This window comes from Podarcis raffonei, chromosome 8 (genome assembly GCF_027172205.1).
Source record: "Podarcis raffonei isolate rPodRaf1 chromosome 8, rPodRaf1.pri, whole genome shotgun sequence".
NCBI classification, from domain to species: domain Eukaryota; kingdom Metazoa; phylum Chordata; class Lepidosauria; order Squamata; family Lacertidae; genus Podarcis; species Podarcis raffonei.
The window spans coordinates 63447262-63461937 of NC_070609.1; the positions used below are offsets into that span (position 1 = coordinate 63447262).

At 44.9% G+C, this 14676-nt stretch overlaps 1 protein-coding gene across 5 annotated transcripts in view; it reads left to right on the forward strand.

Moving 5' to 3' along the window:
- AJAP1 (adherens junctions associated protein 1) overlaps nt 1–14676 on the forward strand; it is a 122378-nt gene that overhangs the window by 29763 nt on the left and 77939 nt on the right. The window lies entirely within an intron of this gene.

The following is a 14676-nucleotide window of genomic DNA, read 5'->3' on the forward strand; positions in this document are numbered from 1 at the left end:
TTTTTCTCAGGGCCACATTCCCTTCTGGGTGACCTTCTGGGGGCTGCTTGCAAGTGATGGGCAGGGCCACAGGCAAAAGTGGGGGGGGGATTGCTATAGATTTTACCTATGTACAGTAGGCTGGCTTCTACACGCCCCCCTCTATCATCCAGCTGTGTGTGGGGAAATGCAATATCAGAGTGCAAGGATACCTTCCAGCCAGGCAACAGCACACTTAAAGTGTCACCATGTCAGTTCCTTGTGGACAGTGTGGATCTGAGCTTGGCCATCTGTTGGGGATTCTTTAATTGTGATTCCTGTTTCACAGGGGGTTGGGCTAGATGACCCTTGTGGGACCCTTTCAACTCTACAATTCTATTATCCTTTATGTTTACCACCCCAGGGAAACGTTTGTTGATTTGTGCTTTTGGGGGGATATGTCAGCATTCACCTGGCTCTTTTTTTTTGTAGAATGTTTTATTGGTTTTATACTAAAATGGCATTGATCAACTTCAACAAAACCTGTAGGGTGTTACATGCATGCCCCCGTCACATATAAGAAGGAAAATAGAGCAAGGACGCTGTCATTGCTTCTGTTTATGTAGCTGATGCATGGGAACCAGAATCTTGTCAAAATGACCGTGTTCAATCTGACCTTTTAACAGCCTATTAGCAAGAGCCACATCCCAAACTTCCCCTTGCCATCCCATCAGAGGCAGACTTTGGAAGGTCTTTCCATAAGAAGATAAGAAGAGCCAGTGGCCCATCTGGTTCAACAACTTGTTATCACAGTGGCCAACCAGATGCCCATTATGGGAAAACTGCAAGGAGGGCCCAAGCCCAAGGACAACAATCTCCCCTGCTGTGGTTTCCAGCAACTGGTATTCAGTAGGAGATTATCCCAAAATGGGTAGCGGTAGACCGCACTGTAGTTAGATCTTTATACTTAAAGGGAGGGTCTAGATCAGAAACTAATTACAGAAGGTCCAGAGACGGGTTTGGGTTCAATGAGTGACTATCATCATCATCATCTCATAAAATTCATAAACGGATTGACTGTAAAAATCTCCAAAGCTGTTTACAAAAAAGATAATACAAAACAATTACAAATAAGAAAAAATTACGGAAATACTTTCAAAAAGTTAAAGTAGACTAAAAGCAGATGTGCATCAACTTTCTAAACATCTGGGTAGGTGCACCTAAACAAACATGTTTTTAGCAGGTGCCAATGAAGGAGCCTGCCTGATATCAATCAGTTGGGAGTTCCAAAGTGTAGCTGCTGCCACAGTAAAAGACTGAGTGGAGCAGAGTGCCTTTTAGAAACTACATCAAAAATGCTTTGTCAGGTCGCAGTAAGCTGATGGTCCTCTTAATACCCCATCCTTAACCTGAGGCCAGGTGGCTACTGGCCCTGCATGCTCCCTCTCCTCACCTTGACTCCCCTCACCTGAGAATGAAGTGAAGGCCAGCTCTCTCCCTCTCTCCCCACTTTCAGCGGCACTGGAGATGAAGCTATTTCACCGTCTGTTAACTCCCCACATTCAAACCTATCAACTGCGGGCCAGTGAGCCTTGCAGATTAAATGGAAGGTAGGAGGAGGAGGGAGAAAGGAAAATGATGGGAAAAGAAAATAGAAGAGTTCCTTAATGACTTTTCTTTAATAATTTTTTTCCTAGCAAAATTTATATGAGATGCTTCTGATGCTGTTGTCGTAAACAGGTTGGCAGCCTTGCACGTCGACCCACAAAACTTAATTGCCTACAAGGGTTTCTGCTAACCCATTGACCCACTTATCCCTGTGGTGGGCTCTTTGGTGACAAATCAGGTACCCCACATTCATTCTGATGACTCTCTGCCAGGATTTGTGTGGTCCGTTCAGTTGAATTGCCTTTGCTTTTTTTTTTTTGATGCCACTATGTGGAACAAGCTAAGCTGGGCTTATGGCAAGTGGCCTACCCAAGGCTCCGTTTTGAGGGAGTTTCATGGTTAAGGAGAAATCTGAACCTATCTCTCCCCAGCTGCATGCCAAAACTTGACCCACTGAATCATAGCGATTCTGTCACATTTTTGTGCATCACCTGGTCCCCATCCATCACATTTCACTAAGCGTCCAGAAGCTTTGCCTACATAGTAAGAAAATAAGGAGAACCCTGGTGTATCAGGTCCCCTATTTTGGAGGTGACAGGCACATCTGCCAACATTTGATGATAATTTGGCCTTGTCTCCTGATCCCACTAAAGCCACACACCCTTTCCCACTGCTCCCAGTGTGACTGCCTCTGCCTCTGTATATACTTGATCCTATGCTCAGACCCAACTTTTGCATTTGCATCTGCATTCCTACGGATGCCTGTGTTCCGATTTAAGGCAGATTGCAGGATCCCCAGTAAGACCTGCCCCCCGCTGTCCTCATTTCCATCCTGCTGCTCACCATATGCACTCTGTCTTCTTGATTACATCATCTCCTCCCTGACCCAGCCGAACAGAATTTTTCAGCTGAGTTTATTGTTCCTGTTTTGTTTTTGTTTTTTAGTTCACCCAATTTATCCTGCACCCTCCCCAAACCACAGCATCTGAATGTGTATAAGATGCATAAACACGTGGGAACCTTCAACACAGTTTTGCAGTTTACAATGATTCTCTTCAGGGACCCAGCCAGCCATGCCCACTGTCATTCCACATTTAGTCAGCATTCCATCCCCAATGAGCATGCTCAGTCTTCATCGGGTTGCTTTGTGGAAGGTTAACCCCTTTCAGTTACCCACCTCTAAACATACTGTATTTTTAGTTTTGCAAACCTTCAGCATTCAGCATGCTTCTTTTGGGTGTATAAGGATAAGCTGTTGGGAACCGAGTTTGCTGTTTAATAGAAGCAAAGATTGATAGAATTGTAGAGTCAGAAGGGACCTCAAGGGTCATCTAGTCCAACCCCCTGCAATGTAGGAATTGCAGCTCAAAAATACTGACAGATGGCCATCTGATCTCTGTTGAAAAACTTCCAATGACAGAGAGTCCACCACCTTCCAAGGGCGTCTGTTCTGCCATCAGACCATCAGAAAGGTATTCCTAAAGTTTACCTGGAATCCCCCTTCTTGTCATTTGAACCCATTGTTTTGGCTCCTACCCTCTGGAGCAGCAGAGTGGGATGTGGACACACATGAGCCCCTTGAAATGATCCAGCCGAGGTAGCCCTCATCTTTGCCCCCCGCAGAATTTGGAATCAGAAAGACTGATTGCAGCTTGGGCTTCCATAAACCTTTTCTCGGCGGGGGCTGTGTACTTGCAAGGACAACCACATGGTGGAATTTAGCTCCCTGCCTGTGGGTGTGAGCCAGATCCACCTTGACGCACATAGATCTGCCTAGACTGACTGACAAGCTGCCTGCTTCCTCGCTGTGTGTTTGGCTGCGAAGCCGGCACCTGGACTGACTGAAATGAAATGGAACACTTCCCAGTCTTTCTGGGTTCGTGGGCTTTTGCAGTGTTTGAAGTGCATTGCTGAGTGAATTAAAATCCAGGCATGTCACCAGAATGGCAGCCTTTCTGGAAGGAAGGCAGGGGGGAAGAAAGCTGTTCTCCCTGGCTCAGCCAAGGCAGTATCCAACCGCTTTGACCCTCTGCCCTGGGTCAGCAAAGCATAAATCTCAGCAACTAGAGAAACCTTGAGAGCACAAGATTCAGGGGATACTGTGCTGCTCTCCCCTGCTTTCTTTAAAACCTTGTGGTTTTGGCAGCCTTCCTTCAGGATGTTGAGGTCCAGAAGCTCTCAGGGCTGGAGTGCTGGGGTCAGCACCAGGGAACAGCAGACGCTTCAGTCTACTATGCCTGGGTGCCCAGCTAATGCACAGCAAAATTGTACTGTTAGAACTGTGTGTCTGGCTGTTTTAATAAGGACAGTGTCAACCAATGTTTCACACAGACAAAGCGTTTATTGAGAACATTTAAAAAATAATAATAAGTGTTTAGCTGAAGCCAGAGAGGGCATCTTTTGCCCCTCCACAAATCCTTTCACAGAGGCGTACAGTGGAAGGGTGTGGAACACTTTGCAATTGTGGTGTTTAAGAAATAGTTTGCATGTAGAAGGCCTAGATTCCACAAGGAAGTAAGAGGAGCTTGCTGGATCAGGCCAATGACCCACCTAGTCCAGCATCCTGTTCTCACAGTGGCCAACTGCAAGCAGAATTTGAGCACAAGAAGAATCTCTCCCCGCTGTGGTCTCCAACTGGTATTCACAAGCATTGTTGCCTCCACGGAGGTAGAACATAGTCATCATGGCTGGTAGCCATTGACAGTCTTATCCTCCATGAATTTCTCCAATCTCTTTCAAAGCCATCCAAGATGGAGGCTATTACTGCCTCCTGTGGCAGTGAGTTCCACTGTCTAACTATGCACTGCACAAAGAAGGACTTTGTTTTATCCGTCCTGAATCTTCCAACATTCAGCTTCATTGGATGTCCCCTTGTTCTACTGTTAGGAAAGAGGGAGAAAAGCTTTTTTTCTATCCACTTTCTCTATGCCAGGTGTCATTTTATAAACTCCTATCCTACTGCCTCTTACTTGCCTTTTCTCTAAAGTCCCCAATGCCACAACCTTTCTTCATAGGGGAGTTGCTCCATCTCCTTGATAATTTTGTTGGCCCTTTTTGGAACCTTCATGAACCACCCCAAACATCTCCAGGTAGGAAGCCCTCCTCTCTGACTCTCAGGGGCATGCTCCCGGATAGTGTTGGCCAGGAGTAGCTGATGTGTTCCCTTCCAGATGTTACTGGGCCACAACTCCTACTGGCCCCAGCCAGCACGGCCAATGGTCAAATGAGAGCTGTAGTTCAATGGTCAACAATGAAAGCTGTAGTTCAACTACATCTGGATGGCAACGCTTTGCCAGCGACAAACAGCCATAATGTCATCATGCCAAATGAAGCATAGAAACATCACCAGCCAAAATCTCACCATTCACCACAGCCAATAGCATGAAGAGCAAAGAAGGAATATGAAGGCAAGGACAATAAAGACACAGGAGGAAGGAAAAGGAGCCTAAATGTTGGCAAGAAGCAAAATACCGCCCATAAGCTGCTAACTATTTCTGTTTGGGGAGAGGGGGGAATCTCTGTATGTTTTCTTTGATGTAGACAAATCTGAGCACAAAATGAAATAAATTGTTTTGGTTCAGGCAAACTTTTTGATGACCCTCTAAAGCCACTCTTGAAGAGGAAAAAAAAATGACTTAATGGCAGGGAGATCCATTTTTGACACAACAGCTCCACTCAAAGCATCCTTGAGCTGGGATCAGAAAGACGAAACAGAGAGAACAATTGAGTCTTTTAAAAATGGGTGATGGGGATGCCTCTCTCTGTGTGCTCTCCTTTTTTTGTGTGGGGGGGGTGTCCTCCCTCTTCTAAAAGGAGGGACCATGTTCATTTTCAAACGAGAAAAATGCAAAGCACTCTAAGTAAAGCTAACCTCACAATAAGCCCGCCTGAATCCTGCTGATTACAGCAATTGCCAGAAAGCTCTTTTGCCCGAATAAGTTTGCCTGATTGCCCGTCCTAATTTGTTACATGGAAAATACCTATTTTCTTGTTTAGCAGCCAAGGGTGAAAATCTTTTCTCTCCCTCTCTCCATCGTACAAGATGCTAGAAATGCAGAAGAGAGGAGGGCTGAGTTCTTTTAGCATGGCTTAACTTTCATATATATATATATATATATATATATATATATATATATATATATATATATATATATATTCTTTCTTTTTCTTTTCTTTTAAATAAATATTCCTTTATATTCAATTAGGCTGTTCTTCTAAAAATACATAATGTTAAGTAGGGGGAGAATATTAAGTCTGTGGCTAGATGGCAAGCTGGGGTCGTAATATAAACTGAAGTGGAAATGGGGCAAGCTGAAAGACTAGGGGGTGGGGATGAGGGGGGGGAATTGACATATTTGTCCATCCCTAGCATTCATCTGGAATTCATCATGTAATAGAGTTCAGCTTCAATTTTTCCTTTTAAAGTTTCTAGTCCTTATGACTTGATTGCAGCAATTATTGCCTCCTACTGGGGACTTGGAATGGATGGGTTATAGCAGGCAGAACTCACAGTGACGGTAGACTTGCCTCTTTTGGCCTCACCTCGTTTACTAGGTTCATGTAAGGATGAAATGAAGCAAGGGAGATTAATGCTCACTTAACAGAAGAAAGCATCAGCAATAAAGAAAGAAAAGCATTTGGCTGATGAGGATTTTTAAAAATTGCTGTTCCTGTTCATTGCTTTATGTGTCTTGTGCCTTTCAAACTGCTGACTGTATATTGTGGGTGGTGGACCTGCACCCTCCAGATGTTGCTGGACTGCAACTCCCAGCATTCCTAGCTGGAAAACCGAGTCCACTCTTTGTATATATGAGACCCTGGGGACATAGTGGATAGCTCCGTGGAGATGCGAACCCAGCGTGCGGCAACTGTGCAAAGGGCAAATTCCATGCTAGGGATCATTAGAAAAGGAATTGAAAATAAGTCTGCCAATATCATAATAGCATTATACAATTCTATGGTGCAGCCACATTTGGAATGCTGTGTGCAGTTCTTGTTGCCTTGCTTCAAAAAAAGGATGTTGTAGAGTTGGAAAAGGTTCAGAAAAGGTACAACCCAAAATGATCAAGGGGATTGAAGAAATCCCCTATGGGGGAAAGTTGCAACTTTCAGGACTTTTTAGTTTACAAAAAAAGGCGAGAAAGAGGTGACATGACGGAGGTTTGTAAAATGATGCCTGGGATGGAGAAATTGGGCTTTGAACAGCTTTTTTCTCTCTCTTATCATGCTAGAACTAAGGGTGATACAATGAAGCTGAACGTTTGGAGATGAAGGACAGGTAAAAGAAAGTATAGAATCATAGAACTGTAGAGCTGGAATCTCTAGTCATCTAGTTCAACCTCCAGCAATGCAGGAATCTCACTAAAGCCTCCATGACAGATGGCCCTTCAACTTCTGCTTAAAAACATCCAGTGAATGAGACTCCATCACCTACAAGAGAGAACATTCCACTGCTGAACAGCTCTTCACATCGGAAAGTTCCTCCTGATGTTTAGTGTTTCTTGTAATTTGAAACCACTGGTTTGGGCCCTACCATCCATAGCAGGAGAAAACAAGTTTCCTCCCATGTGAAAGCCATTCAGGTGTTTGAAGATGGCTATCATATATGCTCTTAGTCTCCTCTTTTCTAGGCTAAACATACCCAACCATTCCTCATGGTTGGTTTGCAGAACCTTGACCATCCTGGTCACCCTCCTTTGCACACGCTCCAGCTTGCCAACATCCTTCTTAAATTATGGCACCCAGAATTGGACACAGGATGCTGGACTAGATGGGCCATTGGCCTGACCCATCATGCTTTTCTTAGGTTCTTCTGGATGGGCCTTGCAGGGTTTACTTGGAACTCTCACAAATGGTAGATCCTTTCCAGTTTGAGGAGAAGCACACCCTTCCATCCTTACTCTAGACCATCACCCATGATAAGGTATGGTCAGTGGCCAGCTTATTATAGCCTTTCCAGGTTGTCCAAAGCAATTCTACTGACATGAAGTAGAAATGAGTTTCCTCCTTCAAAACACCATATCAAGGTTGCTCACTCATCTCCATTAACATCACAGTTTATGGTCCCCTTGTCAGGCAGGGGAGAATGAATCTCAAGGATGGACCTAGCCAAGCAAATTGCCCAAAGCCTCCCTATTTCCTGGTAAGGCAGAATTTGGGTTGGGAAGGATTGAAGCCCCCACAGTTATCTGTTGCAGAGGATCTCATGTGACACACAAACCCGTGTGTGTGTGTGTGAACACACAAGAGAGAGAAAGATGGTGTGTGTTGACAGGATGTCTTCCCGAATAAAATAGCTGTGTGTGGGAGTTTTCTGGTTGTCTAGGCAACACACCACTAAACTATTTGGAGACAGCGATAGGAAATCTTTAGTTCCCAATGAGCTGATTTCGCCAGCCACCTCAAGGAAAGGATGTCCTTTCCCCTTGACTGAGATGGCCACCGATATCCAACGGACCCTCACAAATAGAGAGTGAGCCTTAGTTCATGCACTTACGAGGGAAGCATCAGAGCAAGGCAGAGGCTTCCGGAATTTTCCTCACTCAAATTTCTCCTTGGAATTTGTTTTTGAAAACGGGTGCATTTGGCACTCTCTGATGCCTTCAAAGAAACATAGAATTGTAGAATTGTAGGCTTGGAAGGAAGCCCAAAGGATCATCTAGTCCAACCCTCTGCAATACCAGGAATCACAACTGACAGTGGACCTCCAAACTCTGCTTACAAACTTCCAATGAATGAGAGTCCGCCACCTTCTGAAGTAGTCCATTCCACTGTCAAACAGCTTTTACCCTCAGAAAGTTCTTCTCAATATTTGTCAGAATCTCCTTTCTTGCCATTTGAATCCATTGGTTTGGGTCTCTGTTGTTTAAATGTCTGGATTTTGTATAGAACATTGTGGGTGGGTGGTTTGCACATTTCTGTCATTCTCCAGGTCTGGCATCAAGGGTTCAACATTGATGGGCACTGGTCCCACCATTAATGAGACCACTACCAACTCCTCCTCTCCTCTGGCCCCACTGCTGGACCTCCTTGCTGCCTCTGTTGTATATGCAAATGAGCCAGGACTGGAGTAAGGAAGCAGATCAGCTCCTTCCTTGCCTCTGGGCAAGCAGGCAGGGCATATGTAGGAAAGAGTGAGTGAAGGGTCAGGAATGAGGAAGAGGTGAGCCCATAGGAGGGCGCTCTTTAGGGCAATTTGCCCCCTCCCTTACAAAAAACCACTCCTGCAGCCTGCAGTGCATTCTTTACCTTCTACACTATCAATGGCCCCAATGAATTGCTCTTGCATTGCGATTCAACTGCATGCATAACTACATCAAGATTCCTTGTCTGTGGTGCTTTGCCCATGCACCAGCAAATGCTTCTCGACAAGAATTTTAATGCAGCCGTGCAGTCACATTGATAGGGTTGCATTGACTGTTAGTTGTGCTCAGAGTAGACCCATGGAAATGAATGGCCTGAGGCTAGTCATGCCCATTAATTCCAAAGGGTTTACTCAGAGAAGGATTAGCACTGGATATGATCTGCAATGTTTGTGTGTGGGATGAAGATGAACATGAATGAACAGAGCCCAATGCTACCTGTTAATTTTGGATGAGGGTTTGCAAACTCCCATTAAACATGCATTCAGGGTCATGGGGAAAAGAAATGTATGTAGGCTTCCTTTCTTTTCTCTGTTCTCCTCTCCTCTCTGCCAGACCTCCCCACTCTTTTGACAGCCTTGGATCTTGCATGGACCTGACCTGACCTGACCTGGTGCAAACTGGCTGAATCCTGAGTCGACCCAATTTGGTTCAGGATCTGGGATTCAGCTGGATCTGCTGCACAGCCCTAGTGACGACATTGTCTAAGTGCCTACTCCTTTGCTCTGGATTGCTGCTCTGGAGAGTTGTCCTCTCCTCTCCTATTTTTGTCACTATGAACCTGTGTCTGGCCCTACCATTGTCCACACAGACTGACCGCACCCACTACTCTTCCCATTCCTGGAACTCCAGCACCTGGTGATTGACCTTAGCTGAGGCCTCTTAATTAGGACCAAACGTTACCTGACATCAAAGGTTGCAGGACTGGATCATCCCCTACAGTTTCTAAAAAGAGCTAAAAGCATCTTTTGAGTGGGAGCTGATTTCGACAAGGGCAGTCACTGCTGCAACCATCAGGGGAGACAGCTGGACCCTCCCACACACACAGTTTCCCCATTCCAAATCGTCTGCGATTTCCCCCCTCAGATTTGCTCACTATAGCAGAGGCAGGATAAAGTACATGTAGGGGTTGGTGGATGGATCAGGTTATTCTGTTTCCGCGTCAGTTTCGCTTGCTTTTATTCATATATTCATTCCATCCTCTTTCAGCCTCAATTGGTGAATACCCTTGTTTTTAATGTTAGATGTTGTCACTTTTTTATTATTAATATTCTGTTGGGAGCTGCCAAGAGTGGCTGGGGAAGCACAGCCAGATGAGCGGGGTATAAATATATTATTATTATTAAGCAAGCAAACCGCAGCAAAAAAATAACAAATCACTTTTTTAAAAAGGTCATATTTTGCCTTTAAATTAGGGATGGGGAATAAATTTGATTCAGTTCACCTTTAAAGATAAACCTACCTAATTTACACTTAACTAACACAGTGCATGAACTGAAATGCAGACATCCTTCAAAAATTCACACTCCTCTGAATTTTGCAATGTAGTTCTCCAGTCAAGTAATGGGTACAAAAATGCACATACTAGGGTAAAGTTTGCCTAAAAATGCATCTGTTGGGGAAAATAACATACCAAAGAGCAGCGTAGAAGAAGTTGCTTTGCAAAAACATTTTGCATACTGCGTTAGGTAAAATGGCGTACAAGATTGTATATAGGAGGGGAAACCTAGACTAAACATAGTTATTATGAATTTCATTTACAAGCATGCATTTTAATGCAAAAATGTGCTTTTTTATAGGCATTTTGGTCCCTTGTTTGAGCTGAAAGCTGTATTTCAAAATTTGCAGGAGTGCAATAAATAGAAGGGATCTCTGCATTCCGATATGTGTATTAGTCCAGGAGGTGTGATTGGGGTTGTTCCATGTAAAACTGTGGACTGAACAAAGTCTTAGAGCCTCCCCAGCTACCCCATAAACCCAGACCAAAATGTAAGTTGCTGCTCAGTTGTAAAAGGAATTGCTTACGTAGTGTGGACAGGATACAGACTGCCCAGTCTGCAGACACAGAGGTTAAAACACCATGAGGTTTGAGAGAATGAAGTTATAGACTTGGGGCTGTGGTGATTGTGAGCCTGGAGATGGATGCCCTGTCAGGCAACCCTGTGCCCTGGCTGTCTTCCTCTCCTGCAAGGAGAAATTTCAAATCACATTAACAGTGTTAGCCGGGGCTCAAGTCTGAGTCTGATGGGCCATTATAAATGACAGCAAGGCTGGGCATTTTTATTAAGGAAGAGCCTTGTTTTAATGCTCTCTCTGGAAACTTGCACTCAACTTACCCGCAGCAATGCCTGGGTTTTTCCTTGCAGATCTGCAGCAGAGGAGAATGATTCCCTCTTTTGTCTTTCAATTATTGTTTCCCAGACACCATAAAAGGGGTGGCAAAGGCAGTGAGGAGACTCATTGGGCCCATTTGGAGATGTGTGTGTGTGTGTGTGTGGGAGTTCCAAAGCAACCCCTGACACCTCTATCAATGCCATTTAACCAAATGAACCATCTCCGCCTCTAAAAAAAGAAGCATTCTTCCTAGCACACGTAAGGACAGTAGCTGCAATACTGCCCGTTGGCTATCATCAGTGGTGGTGCTGAAGAGCCAATAGTTCCCTCCTCTGCAGAGTGTGCCAGAATTTCTGGCTTGAGATTGTTATCACCTTGAAGTGCTCCCTGCCATCACTGAACCAAATAGGATTCAGTTGCAGGACTGGGTGAATGTTGGGTGGGTGCCCCAGCAAAGTGCTCTTTTGGGGGCAACATGATAGAAGTTAATAAAACTATGCAAGACATAGGGAAAGTGGATAAAGGAAAGTTTTTCTCCCTTCCCCACAGCTGGTATATAACTCATTTCCAACAGCTGGTATTCAGAAGCATCACTGCCTGTAACTCTGAATAAAGAGCATATCCACTGTAACTGGTAGCCATTGATAGACTTCTCCTCCATGAATTTCTCCAAGCCTCTTTTAAATCCATGCAAGTTGGTGGCCACCACTGCCTCCTGGGGGATTGAGTTCCCTAGCTTAACTATGTGGGATGTGAAACACAAGAGCAGTCAAGTACAATATTCCTAGAGTGAACATGTTTACACATGGGGAGGAATGTTTGTCCAGCCATCAGGTAAACTTCCTGTTTCCTTCTGGGCTGGGACAGACTTCCTCTGCATGTGACTAGAGGTGGGTGTGGCCTCACCTGTGCAGGTAACAACAAACGCACAGGGCAGGGCAGCTACCTCTCTCTTTCTCCACAAGCATCGGAGAAGCAACATCTGCTTCCAGCCAAGAGAGGACAAAGGGACTGTTTTCTTATGGAATAGTTTCCAAGTATATGTTACTTTTCTAAGCTAAGTTTGCCTTCTGGGATCCGATTGTGAACAGAATGCGTGAGTAAACCGTTTTTATACATTTGTAGAAGACTGTGTCGTGTTTTATCTTTTATGAAGGAATAAGGGGAAAATACCAGAACAGTTATTATAGAGGCTTTAGCGAGCCTGAGCAAACGCATCCGCTGCAAGTTTAAGAAGGGGGAATGTTACTCTGCTAAATTGTAGAACTTGTTAACACAAGTTGGAAAAGGATATAATCAGACAATATATCCTCTCCTGCATTCCTGAACATCCCCACAAACTATGTGTCATGTTAAGAAATACTTTCTTTTTCTTCTTTTTCTTTTTATCTGTCCTCTCAGGGACTGGGCAGAGGAGGAATAGTGGAGACTGCCTCCCCAATCTGACCCTTCCTGAGAAGAAGGAGACAGTTCAGAATTACAAAGGGGTTTGAGGGAGGTTACAGCTGAGGGGCAGTTGAGGGAGGTGACTGGGAAATAATGGGAGAGGAGGAAGAAGCAGCACCAGGGGAGAGACAGCTGCTAGACTCAGTGTCTTTAGAAACATTCCAGACCCCCCTTCTCTCCCAGAACACGGCAGGCCTTGAAAGTAGGAGAGCAAAGAGCTCAAAGGCAAAAGGCCCTTTCCAGCACTGGTAGTGATGACTCATGAGGAAGTGAGAGAGATGGAGGGGGTGGGGTTTCACTCGGAGCAACACCATTACTCCAAGAGGCTGCATTTCTAAGCCTCTCTCTGTGAATACTGAATAAAAAGCACTGGTAAGAACTTTCCTTGTCTCATCCATTCCTAGCAACCTACTGTGGGGGGTTTGGGTCCTCTGACATGTTCTGAATCTCCCAACATTAAGTTGCACAGGATGTCCACAAGTTCTAATGTTACGACAGAGGGCGAAAATAGGAAAAATATTTCTCTATCCACTTTCTTGATGCCATGTATCATTTTATAAACCTCTATCATGTGACCTCTTACACACCTTTTTTCTAAACTAAAAAGTCCTGAACTTTTCCTCATAGGGGATTGACTCCACCTCATTGATAATTTCGGGTTACCTTTTTCTGAACCTTTTCCAACTCTATACAGCGGTACCTCTGGTTACGAACTTAATTTGTTCTGGAGGTCCGTTCTTAACCTGAAACCATTCTTAACTTAAGGTACCACTTTAGCTAATGGGGCCTCCCGCTGCCACGCAATTTCTGTTCTCATCCTGAGGTAAAGTGTTTAACTCGAGGTACTACTTCTGGGTTAGCGGATTCTGTAACCTGAAGTGTTTGTAACCTGAGGTACCACTGTAATATCCTTTTTTGAGGTAAGCCAACAAGAACTGCACACAGTATTCCAACTGTGGCTGCACCATAGAATAACAGTATTATGATACTGGCAGTTCTAGGTTCAGTCCCTTTCCTATAGACCACTAGCATGAGAATCACAGCTGGGGGAAATGCAGTTGTGCTCACATCCTGCTTCTGGGCTTCCCATTGGGGCAACTGGTTGGCCACTGAGAGAATAGGATGCTGGAGTGGATGGGTTGCTTCTTCTTGCATTCTCATGTTCATACTTCTACAGAGAGACTAGTTGGATCTTGTTGACCTTTCACTGCCCAGCAGATGTGGCCAAGACTGGCTGAGTTTCCAGGATAGGATTTTGCAGTCTCACAGAGCTGTGTCAGGCCCTTGAGGTCCCAGAGCCATTCTGAACAGTTTGCGTGATCATGCCAGATCTGATTGTGCATCATGCCCAGTCAGCAAGACATAATGCAGCCATTCTCTCCCTTCTCTCTTCCATCTCTATTTCATTTCATTAAAAAAGTAAGTTTTATAGCCTACTGGATGTGCTGGATGGAAGGAAAAATACAAGGGCTTATCTCAGGGCTGCTAAATTGCAATCCTGGGCAGTGAGTCAACCTGGTTATTGCTGAGAGGAACAATGGAAGGGATTGATGGCTATTAGATGTAAATCGAACCTCTGCATTGAAGGGCAGTATATCTCTCAGCAGTAAATGCTGTGGGCCCACAAAGCAAGGCTGGTTGTGGGTGGCGATGGAAAAGTGACTTTCCCTGCCTTCCCTTCCCATAGTCCAGTGTTTTTCAGAAGAAAAGAAGAGCCCTTGCTGAATTAGGCCAAAGGAGGACCATCTAGTTCAGTATCCTGTTCTCACAGTGGCCAACCAGATGCCTGTGGGAAGTTTACAAGCAGGGCCTGAGGGCAAAGAGCACTGTCAACTCCTGTGGCTTCCAGGGTAATGGGAAGCCGGGTTAGATTCACCGATATTCAATTTTTGCCCAAATATCCAATTCTGAATGTGGCATTTGAAAACTGCAAAATACTTGTGCATGTCATCCATCAATGCTACTGCATGTCAACTGTCAAATAGCAAATATGGAATTCATTAGGGGCTACCACCCCTTCTCATAGTGCTTGCCAACCTTGCCTACCCGCCACCAGCCCACCAACCCCCTTGCCAACCCCCACCTCTCTCTTTACACCCAAATCTCAAATCCCTCAAAACTCCTTCAGGCACTCCTCCATATCCCATCACAGCTGCTCTGTGTACCTCCATCACTGCTCTAATCAAAC